Raw genomic sequence first — 12,066 nt, forward strand, 5'->3', positions numbered from 1 at the left:
GGCGGATTTTTCTACCATGAAGCTGGAGACGATACATTCCTCTGAAACGTCGGTTTACACAGGATCTACACGGCGCCACATCCCAGAAGACGGCGTTCTTCATAGTCACCGCCGTGAAAATGTTTGTTATACATTGTAGGTTATCTCAGTGGGTTTTAATAGACAGGAAATGATCGAAAGAGTGCTTCTACCACAGGATAGGATCCCTTTGTTTTCTTCTGTACCTACGACGAATATTGTTATGCAGTAACAACAAGGTTTTCTTAAACAGAAAAGAGTTGGTATCCAGTGCTGAAAGAATACTTTATGCCAAGGATTTTGTTGGGTGTTTCATTCACTGGTAGTCCTTATGATCTTCAGCACACGGGAACAAGGTAAGAGCACTTATCCTCGGCTGTGACGGAGCGTCTGATGTTAAAATGGAGCGAGTATGCCGTAGAATGCCGTTATGATACTCCATGAAACCAAGCACAGTATCTCATGATTAGGTTGTTAGGGTAATGATGGTGGATTTCCCTTTCACTTAAATGACGTTATCACTTGAGCACTGTGCCGCGGCTGTCCGTACAAGGACTACAGGAGCAGCCGTGGCCAGAAAGAAAATTTTAACCCGAACCACGGATGACAATTCAGACGCGCCCTTACTCGTTTCCCCTGTCAAAATTTGTACCGTAACTCGATAAATATTCATAAGGCGCGAACATTATGTTTCTGGACATTATCTATCGGCCGGCCCTGTTTTTATCTGAAACACCGTCCTCGTTATATTTCAAAAGGCAACGTTTCGGAGACGATTTCGTCTCCGTCTTCAGTACTAGCTGAATCGATTGGGTCAAACTGAGTAGGTTTTACCTGAAGACGGAGAAGAAGATAAATGCTGCCGGTCACGGTAGCCGAGCGGTCTAAGGCATGTACTGTCTTCGCTCGCTCGGAAACCGGGATCGTGGGTTCGAATGTTTCCTGTGAGGTACGAACTGAATTCTTATATATTATTCTTATACACTGCCGGTCACGGTAGCCGAGCGGTCTAAGGCATTTACTGTCTTCGCTCGCTTGGAAACCGGGATCGTGGGTTCGAATCCCACTCGAGGCATGGATGTTTGGTATGTGTATGTATTTATTCTGTGTTTGTGTTGTCCTGTGTTTAGGTAGAGGCCTTACGACGAGCTGATCACTCGTCCAAGGAGTCCTACCGTCTGTAAAATGATCAAAATGAAGATAAAACCTCGACACCGTAAGGTATAAGAGGAACGGATTAAGTAGGTTAAGTAAGATAAGTGCTTTGCCAGTAAGAATATGTTAGCACTCAGAGCACAGAGATAAATCCACTTATCTCTTATGCCACTAACACTTCCTGTGTTTATTTAGGCGAATGGAACGAGGCTATGAGTAGTCCCCTAAGGTCGCGATTAGCGATGCTGGAAATATGTACTTGTCCTTCTCTCTATCTCACGAGTCGTGAGACGGAAAAATGTGATCGTGAGTCCCATGGCACTCGTAACCAAGTGTTACTGTGCTGGCGAGGACCAGCAGCAAATAGGGGAGGACCCGAAATAGGGCAGGACAGTAGAAGGCAGTTGCACGACTCGAGACAGTAAAATTGGGTCATGAACCCCGGGGTACTCTGAATCAAGAATGACTGTGCTGGATAGGACCAGCAGCAGTTTACCTGATCGACCGAACGATTTTTTATTTAATTCAAATATTACAGTTGCCGCCTCTGTGGTCTAGTGGTCAGCGTTCCTGGCTACAGATCCAGAGGTCGATTCCCGGCGCTACCAGAATTTATTCTTAAAAGTAGTGGGTCTGGAACGGGGTCCATTCAGCCTCGTGATTATAACTGAGGAGCTATTTCAAGGAAATAGCGGCTCTGGTATAGAAAACCGAAATTAACGGCCGTGGGGATNCGCTGACCACGTGGCACCCTCTATCCACAAAAGTTGGCACTAACTTCGCCGACAAGCGGCGGTCGCTCGGTCGCTAAAGCCATGGAGTTTGTTTTTTTAAGAATTTTATTTGGATGTGGTACCGGAAAATAAAAGTAATCTTTCTCGTTACAGGATTGTCAGAGGCGTGATCTTGAGGCACAAAGAAACATTAGGAATAAAATGAAGTTTAAAAGTGCCCGCATGAGTAACTCTCAAATAATGACGTTTTCATCAAGAAGCATATTTTGATGATTGAACCATTGCATTTCCCTGTAAGTCCCCCGTACACAGCACGCCTTTGGCCTTCCAGAATATTTTCGAATAATGCAAAACTCGCTATTCAGAACGTCTAGCCTCAGGACATACGAGAGACGGGGTTTTTCGTGGTACAAGAATACAGCTGCACAGACGCTGTCAGTCTGTTGTGGAAGAGAAGATATCGCCATGCTCGGGGGGGAAGCAAATGTTGGTGGTGGAATTGTGTGGCGGGCAGGTATTGTAGTAGACAGGCGTACACTGAAAGCGTTGCAGTCTGTTTGCGAGAGATGTGTAGACTTGCTGCTGCAGTGGCTATACTGTGGCGACGGAAAGAAGTCCCGTGGAGGGTGGGTATGTCTCTGTTTGCGAGAGATGTGTAGCCTTGCTGCTGCAGTGGCTATACTGTGGCGACGGAAAGAAGTCCCGTGGAGGGTGGGTATGTCTCTGTTTGCGAGAGATGTGTAGCCTTGCTGCTGCAGTGGCTATACTGTGGCGACGGAAAGAAGTCCCGTGGAGGGTGGGTATGTCTCTGTTTGCGAGAGATGTGTAGCCTTGCTGCTGCAGTGGCTATACTGTGGCGACGGAAAGAAGTCCCGTGGAGGGTGGGTATGTCTCTGTTTGCGAGAGATGTGTAGCCTTGCTGCTGCAGTGGCTATACTGTGGCGACGGAAAGAAGTCCCGTGGAGGGTGGGTATGTCTCTGTTTGCGAGAGATGTGTAGCCTTGCTGCTGCAGTGGCTATACTGTGGCGACGGAAAGAAGTCCCGTGGAGGGTGGGTATGTCTCTGTTTGCGAGAGATGTGTAGCCTTGCTGCTGCAGTGGCTATACTACGGCCACGGAAAGAAGTTCCATGGAGGGTGGTTATGTCTCCGCTCGAGGCTCCCCTCTCTCTGAAGTGCCCACGCCTCTAGTCCCCTCTGGCCTGTGTCACTTCCGAGTCATTTATACAGTGAACATTCATTCATCAGCGGCTCTGCAGCCTCTTGTTGGGCCCTGACCTATTCTTCAGTTTTATAATCTCTTTCCATAGTTGGTGGGATTCCTTGGACGGGGGATCAGCCCGTCGCAGGACCGCTACAGTGCACAGGAAAACATAAATATAGAATAAACGCACAGATTCATGCCTTGAGTGGAATTGGAATCCACGATCCCAGTTTTCGAGTGAGCTAAGGGACTTCATGCCTTAGACCTCGCGGCCACTGTGGTCGGCTTAGCGACTGTGTATATATAGTTTAATGACGCTTTTTACTATATAGCGTCAAATTGCATAGTGATAGATGAATGGCAATGAATTGGAAAAGCGGCCGAGGCCTAATTCCTGAATTTGCCTGCAGGGACTGGGGAAAACCACGAAGAACTTCTCAGAATAACCAGTGTCACGCCCGAGATTCTAACCCAGCACTTCCGAATACAAATCTAGAGCATTACGTCTAGACCAACCTGTTCGGTTTTAATTTATAATGTTATTGTATCTTCGAGGTCCTCGAAAGGCGGAGAATTTATTCACCAACTGATTGTCATTTTCTCAAGGACTTGAGGTGGGGCGAGGCTGGGTCCGCTTGGTACGTCAATCACTATTTGGCCTGCTGTACCAGTCCCGGATAAGTGAATATGGAGCATTTGGTTGAATGAGAATTTGCAGGGGAAACCGAAATACATGGAGAAAACCGGCCCCAGTGCCACTTTCTCCAGCACCTGACCTGACCTGGTATTGAACCCGGGCCGCCGCGGTGGGAAGCCGGTGACTAAGCCCCAGATTCTTGACCTCGGCACAGAATGGAAGTGACTGGTCATCGTTACGCTCCGCCGCTTCACCCCTTTGGAAAAGAGGTTGAGTGGGCTGCAGAGCCAGGCTGGACACTGCGGGGAAGAGAAATTTCTTGCCCCTGTTGGCAATTGAACACCGGCCGATCAGTCCGCATCCCGTCGCTTTGCTGACTGAGCTATCTCGGCTCTGAAATAAGAAAGTAAAAGAAAAAATAATTCCATAAATGCACTCTTTGGGCAAAAATGCACAGTCCTTAAATGTGAAAGCCAGTGGTACATAGAGTAACCGTTATTCTTTCGAAAGGAGTCGGTATAACGACTGGCTTGACGCTGTGCGTTCTATTCCTGGCAGGGGCAAAAATTTTCTCTTCTCCAGACCGGCTCAGGGTCCCACTCAGCCTTCAGTCCAATGGGTACTTGGGGGCGATTTCCCTGGGCGAGAAGCTGACCAGTCACATCCATCTCGTTCGGCCTGCACAGTTGAAGACTGATAGGCTAAACTGACGTGTGTGGTGCGGCCGGCCGGCCAATCGTTTGGACTGTTGGCCTGTGGGAAACCTGTCAGTCCGTCAGTTCTGCCTGCAGGACCGCAGCACGTGACGTGTGTGACTCAACATTATAGGCTGGCATGAAGCCTGCCGCTTTATCTGTGCGTGTATGGGGAGGAAAGGGAGAGGGTAAACTGTCACAGTTTTGCCTGTAGGGTCGATCGGAAGGCCAAACTGTGTGTATGGGAGGCCTTAGGGTCACGTGCGTGTCCTTTTCCGAGTCACTGCAGTAGAACTGCGGGAGGGTGGGGGCGAGGGGGCGCACGCCCAGTGTTTATGGAGCGCCACCACACCTAGAGCGCCGCGGGACCGTGCATTTGAATTACACAAATCTTCATGTAGGACTAAGTGCATTCATCACTGTAGCAGTCATGACGTCAATACGTGGAAGAACTGGCACGCATGGTAGTAACATGGCGTAGGCACTTCAGGATCTACCGCTGAGCAGGCTGGCTCAAACGGCAACTCTTCTGGCGTGTATTCTGTCTGGAGTTACACGGTTTGTAGGCTATGAGTCGGTACAGCTGCACGGCCCGAGTTCGAATCCTGGAAATGCAAGATTTATCTCTTCTCACAGCATCCAGAGCAACTCTGGATCAACTCAGCCTCCTATCAAATGTGTACCCGGGGGCTTTATCTTCAAGGGTAAAGCGGCAGGAGCGCGAAGCTCACCACTCAGCTTCACCTATTCCCGAGATCAAGACAGGTGGAGTTATACCTTACGTCTTCATGCCATAGCGCCTAACTAATTAAGGAGAGGGAAAATTTTACCTTTACACCTGTTATCTTGACTGAGATTTTTCATGGTTTTCCTCAACTCCTTCAGACAGTGATGGGATAGTATTTCAAATTAGGCCATGGCCGCTTCTTCCACATCTTTCAAATTCGTCATTCCGTATCATCCAATGAGGGGCACGCGGTAGCCTAGTTAGTTGATGCACTATGCTGCAAGCCGGAAGGTCGCGGGTTCGAGTTCCGATGAGGTCATTGGATATTCCAATTGACCTGACCCTTCCAGCCGCACTATGGCCCGGGGGTTGACTCAGCAACTAACAGAAATGAGTACCAGGAATCTTCCTGGGGTGTTAAAGGGCGGCCGGCTCTTAAGGCTGACAACCTTACCGCAATCTGTGAGCCGATTATCCAGAAAATATGGGAGCCTCGACGTCTCACAACCCTATGGGCCTTTATGGCCTGTTACAGGGATAGCTTCTTTACCTTTACCCTTTATTATTATTATTATTATTATTATTATTATTATTATTATTATTATTAAAATTATACATTGCCTTGTTTTTGTGTCTTCTTTCTGTACTCTTTCTCATTCTGTAATTGGCATTTGGGTTGCTATTTTAGGAAGTAAGTAATTAAGAATTAAATTATTATTATGCTTTTTCTGTCAAACTGTCTTTCCAGAACGTCTGAAGTTATTATTGTAAGGACTGAAGTTAACGCGTTTCTGTGTAGTAGGGCTCTCTGTGGAAACCGTAGCTAGATATAGGAACTATAAAATTTTTCCGTTGAAATTTTAACGGGAATTTCACAATCAATTTCATAAGCAGGCACTCCCTGTCTGTACTTATCTCCAAGCATGAAACTGAGATGGCTCCCATGATAGCAGGACATGCGTGAATACTAATTTACCTTAAAGTGCGTGCGCACCATCACGCAGCAACGCCATCTTGATGACGTGCCACTTCAGATAATGTGGAGATGTCCTGAGAGATATAAGGATAATGTTAATGGTGAACTCGAAAGGAGGGGAGGGGAATATGAGGCAGTAAACGTGAATTATGACCTCTGCTCACTACAGCATCAGTATTCATTTAAGTTCAGGATAACAACGTAGTGTACATAGAATCTTACATTAAGGTTACTGGTCACGACGCATGCGCACAGATTTATGAAGCTGCGTCTAACTGATGATTAAGATGAAGACAGGTGATTTATTTCAATTGTCTGTCTCTCATAATCTAATAAACAGTTTCCCTTTGCCTCACTGAAGCCTCGGAAATGGAAGATGCGAATGGCAGCGCTCGAGGCTTGCCACTCCAAACCTCTAGTCCGCTCCGGCCTATGTCAACCAGTCTATAGCGCCTCGCTAGTGAAGTAGTGAAGTAGTGAAGTTCTCGCTGCCAACATTCGCTCGAAACAACAGTTAAGACGGTTGGGAGGGAATATGTGGAAGTACGGTACAAAGGGGATTGATCCATGGGACTTCTTGCTGTGGCCTCATGCTGTATTTAATAGTTATTCCTTTTTTGTGTATTTGTTAGACAGAAAGACAAGTTCCTCCGTTACAGTACCTTGAAATATGCCGCTACCACTTCCACGTTCTTTCCAAGTTATCACTCAATAATTATTCCACCGTTTGATTCTACATAGCCTGAGTTGCTAAATGGAACAGAATAAAATTATAAAATAAATTTGACCACAAGTCGAGCTTTGTAAGTTCTCATGTTACACAACATTCATACCTCACATAATGTGTAGTTCCCGTTAAAATCTGTTCTATATGAATGTTGAGAATATTACAATAAGTATAATTAAACATTATAGGACCCGAGATAGAGCAGTCTGTATAGCGACTGGCTATGGGCTGGACGGCAAAGGGGTCGGAGTTCGAGTCCCCGCAGCGTCAAGAATTTTCTCTTCTCCACGTCGTCCAGACCGGCTCTGGGGCCCACCCAGCATTCTATCTAATAAGTACCGGGCTCTTTTCCCGGATGTAAATCAGCCGGGTCGTCAAGCTGACCTCACCTCCAACTAGTGCAGAGGTTAAGAAAATGTGGCTCTATACATCCGCTCCCCCATACGCCTTCATGGCATAGTGCTTAATTAGTTAAGCACAGGGACAACCTTACCTTGCCTTTATACTTAAATATTATTGGAGAAAGCGGGGAGACCGAAGTCTTAAATGAGAAAACATATCGAAACAGACTTCTGGCTTAATCTTAGTGGAATGGATGAATTAAGGAGGTCTCAGAAGATAAGCATTATGAGACAGTGATCCACAAGAGGCTGCTGCTGGAACTGGACTGTTACTTCTAGAAAGTGCATTGACTCAATTGGCCTTAGCCACCTGAAAGACGGGTTTCAAACTTGACCACCGATTGATTTATTTTTCTGCCGGCTTCTGTTTTATCATACTCATTCAAAAAACGCCTTTTCTCGTTTTTTCTTGCTCGGTTGATTTTCGACCCTGAAAATGAAGGCGATACGTTCCTCCGAAACGTCTGTTCATGTACGGACTACACGGCGCTATATCTCAGAAGATGGTAATTTTCATAACTACCACTGTAAGAATCTCAAACCCTACAACAAATTATTTATAGGCAAACAATTCTTTTGCTGTTTGAAATACTACGTAACAGAATTTTCAGGGAGAAAACACCGCATTCAAAGCTTTCAGTTTTTAAAAACCGCAATACATACAAAGGTAACGAATTATATGACGTACGGAAATAGAAACATCACGTAGTTCTGCTTAAAAGCAAACGGACTTCCGGCACGGGGAGTTTGGCCCTCCCCTTCTGTGCACATTAAAAGCACCCCACATCCCTGCGCCACCCCCCTGCAGTATACGGCTTACGGGGCGGGGGATTTAGAATTATCAACACAGTGAGCTCAAGTCTCAAAAATCAATATAAGCTGCCCTCTATATTAAAACACGTCCTGGTATAGTTTTTCGCAGAGGAGAGCGGTGGTCAGCCTCTCCCCGGGCAAACTCAGTATTCTAATTGAGAGAGCACGGGGTGCTGTGTGGCGTGCAGATGTCCATAAGCCCCTTGCTCTTAATACATAAATCAGAAATTCATTGTCGGTAATTCAAGGCTTGTGAAATTTTCTTTAAGCACTTCTGTGATGTCTTGACTTGATTCCAAGAGATATTACTACGGCCCATTTTAGTAAATTTGTTATCAATGTTGTTCTGCTGTAGAGTCCAGTGGTTCTATATATACCAGCTGAGTTTACATACTAAAACTGCATTCTGCCCACAGAGTGTAGTTGTGTATTTCATGTACACAGCATTTGTTTCCCATGACGGCGCAAACACGTTGATCTTGTAGTGGAGACATACTGTGTTTCTTGTGAGGTACGAACTGATTTATTGTGGATCATTTAGTATGAATTTGGTCTTCAAAGGCTTAAAAGTTGCTGTAGTTGCAGTATAATACGTACTGTAAGGGAAATTATGTATTATCACGTGATTGATTGTAGACGGGGTTTGGGTTGTTAATTGGATTTATTGAACTCTTACAGAACGTAACTAAAAGTAACTATAGAACTATCGCTCATTCACACGCTCTACAATTCAATACAGCACGCGCTAAGTCTTTTCAGTCTGTTCTGTCTTCACCAATCGTTGCTCGGTAACGGCTTTCAACGGCGGAAGTTCTCCTTGCTCTGGGTTCCCGAATTATCCTCGTGCCTCAGCTGTCCGCTTCTAACAGCCACAGCTCACAGCGGTTGAACTGCAGTTCTCTGAATAACTCACTAACTCACCAACCAACTCATCACTTCCCTGCACTACCTTGTAGTCCCTTGAAAGCGAACTGACGTTTCGGATGAACATGTCGCCTCCAACATCAGGGTCGAAGAATAAGACATGCTAGAAAGCCGTATGAAGCAAATAGCAAACGGAGGCTCCTTGCTGCCATCATCATACTGATTGGCTAATTAGACCCTGATGATGGAGGCTACATGTTCCTCCGAAACATCGGTTCTTTCAACTGAGTACACGGCGTTATATCCCAGAAGACAGATTTCTTTTTTAACCACTAATGCGAGAACCTATGTCCTTTATAGTGGGGACTTTAATTGGAATTTTAAGGATGTGAGGTTTTCATGGATGTGGTTATGAAGAGTATATATACGTATTGTTGCTACCTGTGGTTGCTACCTGTTTCGTGCTGATGATGTAAGCGACGTGTTCCTCCGAAACGTTAGTTTATTTTCAATGAACTGCACGGCGTTGTATCCGGGAAAACAGAACTCTTCATGGTAAGTAACTTTCGGGTTCATTAAAATGGGGATAACAAAAAAGTGGCGAATTTCCAGGTATCTTTTACTTTCCTCGTAATCTTTACCGAACTGTGGTGATAACGCGCATTTCCTGTGAGAGTAATCGCTTGTGTGGCCGGAAGTGAGCTTTCGCACGGTATCGTTGTTATGTGGGTAGCATCAGCACTTCTCTTTGTTTTGAGATCTTCTGGTTGCGTGGGTGCCTGCAGTTGCTAAAGCTTTGCTTCGTCATGTGGAGAGACTGAACCGGGGGTTTTGCCTCAAGTCAAATTCAGGTGTGATCCCTTTTTTCCACATCATTTACAATTAATTTAAAACTATCTTTCCATTATCCGCTATAGAATATGTGCATTTGTAAAGGTAATATTAGCCGGTCACGGTAGCCGAGCGGTCTAAGGCTCGTTCGCTCGGAAGCCGGGATCGTGGGTTCGAATCCCACTCAGGACATGGATGTTTATGTGCGTTTTTCTGTGTTTGTGTACAGGTAGAGGCCTTGCGACGAGCTGATCACCCGCCGAAGGAGTCCTACCGTATGTGTAAGATCTAGTAAAACCGAAGTGAACAGAGAGTTTCATGGAGGTAGGCCTAGGCCCAAATGAGGGCTGTAGCGCCAATGAAAAAAGAATGTCGATAATTCTCATGGCAGTGATCGTGGAGAGTATTATTTTCTGGGATGTGATACCGTATAGTGTAGTATACCACCATCTCTCCCTCGTTCACTATGTTCGTCTAGCCGAATTCGACCCATGCACCGAATATTAACACGGGTGACAGTTTCTTCAAGGAATCATTTTAATTTGATATGTGATACTGAGCCCGATAACTCATGGTGTACGTGGTGCACAGAAAATAATGCGGTGATGATGATGACGATGATGTACGAGTAACGAGGGTAAGAGCTGAGAGATTGAAGAACACTGTCGTCTGTGATGTGACGTCATGTAATCTAGAAGAAATTCACCGACGTTTCGGAGGAACGTACTCGGGTCGAATAATAAGTCAAACTAGCAGTTGTCGGTTGCATTGCTTAATCTACAACCCTGTAGATAGAGGCAGTATGTTCCTCCGAAACGTTGGTGAACTTATGCTGGACTATACGGCGTCACATCCCAGAAGGTAGCACTGTTCGCGGTCTCCACTGTGATAACCTCATATTCAACAAAAGTGTGATTCTTCCCATGCCGGTGCCGGTCTGGGGTTTGAGGTGCAGACTTTATTGAACCGTTGTAACGCGTACCATCGCTCTGTCTCTGTTACTTCCAGTTTCCTCATTCCACTCGCCTTGCCCATTCTGAGTGTTGAGGGTCGTAGAGGATTTACTTTCAGTTTCTCTGTATAAGGGTTGTAATATTCATTTTTACAGTTTTTCACGAGGAGAAGGGCGTCGTATCCATCCTAATAACATCTGAATCGGCCGACTTAGTCGGAATAGCGACTGGCTGCGGGCTGGAAGACCGAGTGGTCGCAGTTCCAGTCCCGGTAAGGGCAAGAATTTTTTCTTCACGTCGTCCAGACCGAGTGTGGGGTCCACCCAACCTCCTATCCAATGGATACCCTGGGGGTAAAGCGGCCGGGGCGTAAAGCTGACCACTCACCTCCAACTAATTCCAAGGTCAAGGAAATGTGGATCTATACGTCCACTTCCCCATGCGCCTTCATGGTGTAGTGCTTAATTAGTTAAGATCAGGGACTTTATCAGCCGACTTTACTGAAACTCAGCAGAAAGTAATGAAATTGGAGAGTACATCCAATGATACCCTGTTTAAAAAAAGCCGAAGTTGTCCTTGTGCTTAATTAATTAAGCAGTCAAACACTGCTTCATGAAGACGTATGTTGGACTGGAGTTATAGCTCCATCATTCTTAAAGCGAGTGTTCAGCTTCACCTCTCGGCCGCATTATCCGTGAGGAAATAGCGTACGGTACCCATAGGATGGGCCCCAAATATCTGGAAACTCTTGGGAACCAAATTGGGACACTTCACGGTTTGATAATAGATACTAGCAGCTTTCCAGACTGAAATTCTAGTTTCGGTAGTTGTATTCATGGTGTACATAGCTGGTACTGTTAAGTGAAATGGACAGAGTTTCGGAGAACGCTGCAAGCGAGGCGGGCCAGTATCGATCAGGTTAGCAATAGATAATGCAAAGCGGCAGCTGACAGTCGCTATAAAACGAGGCTTGAGGAGCTTCTGTAATCTGAATGCCTTAACTACCTCAGTGTCATGACTGGACAAATTATCGGATAATCTAGTGGCGATAATAGGCCGGTAAGCGCACTCATTAGTCCGGGTTGCACCCCTGCATCGGTAGGCCTTGTTTAGCGTAATTGGTTGAGACACTATGTTACAAGGCGGATGGTTGCGGGTTCGAGTTCCTGTGAGGTGGATTTTCTTTCAGTTGACCTAACCTTTCCAGCCGCACTGTGGCCCTGGGACCGACTTAGCCTCTAACAGAAATGAGTATGAGGAATCGTCCTGTGAGGTAAAGGGCGACCGGCGCGTAAGGCTGACAACCTTACCCACATCTGTGAGCCGATTGTC

General features: G+C 46.0%; 1 protein-coding gene across 4 annotated transcripts in view; it reads left to right on the top strand.

The window, feature by feature from the left end:
• Positions 1 to 12,066, top strand: part of LOC111872344 (myosin-I heavy chain) — a 160,864-nt gene that overhangs the window by 41,633 nt on the left and 107,165 nt on the right. The window lies entirely within an intron of this gene.

This window comes from Cryptotermes secundus, unplaced genomic scaffold, assembly GCF_002891405.2.
Source record: "Cryptotermes secundus unplaced genomic scaffold, Csec_1.0 scaffold55, whole genome shotgun sequence".
NCBI classification, from domain to species: Eukaryota; Metazoa; Arthropoda; class Insecta; order Blattodea; family Kalotermitidae; genus Cryptotermes; species Cryptotermes secundus.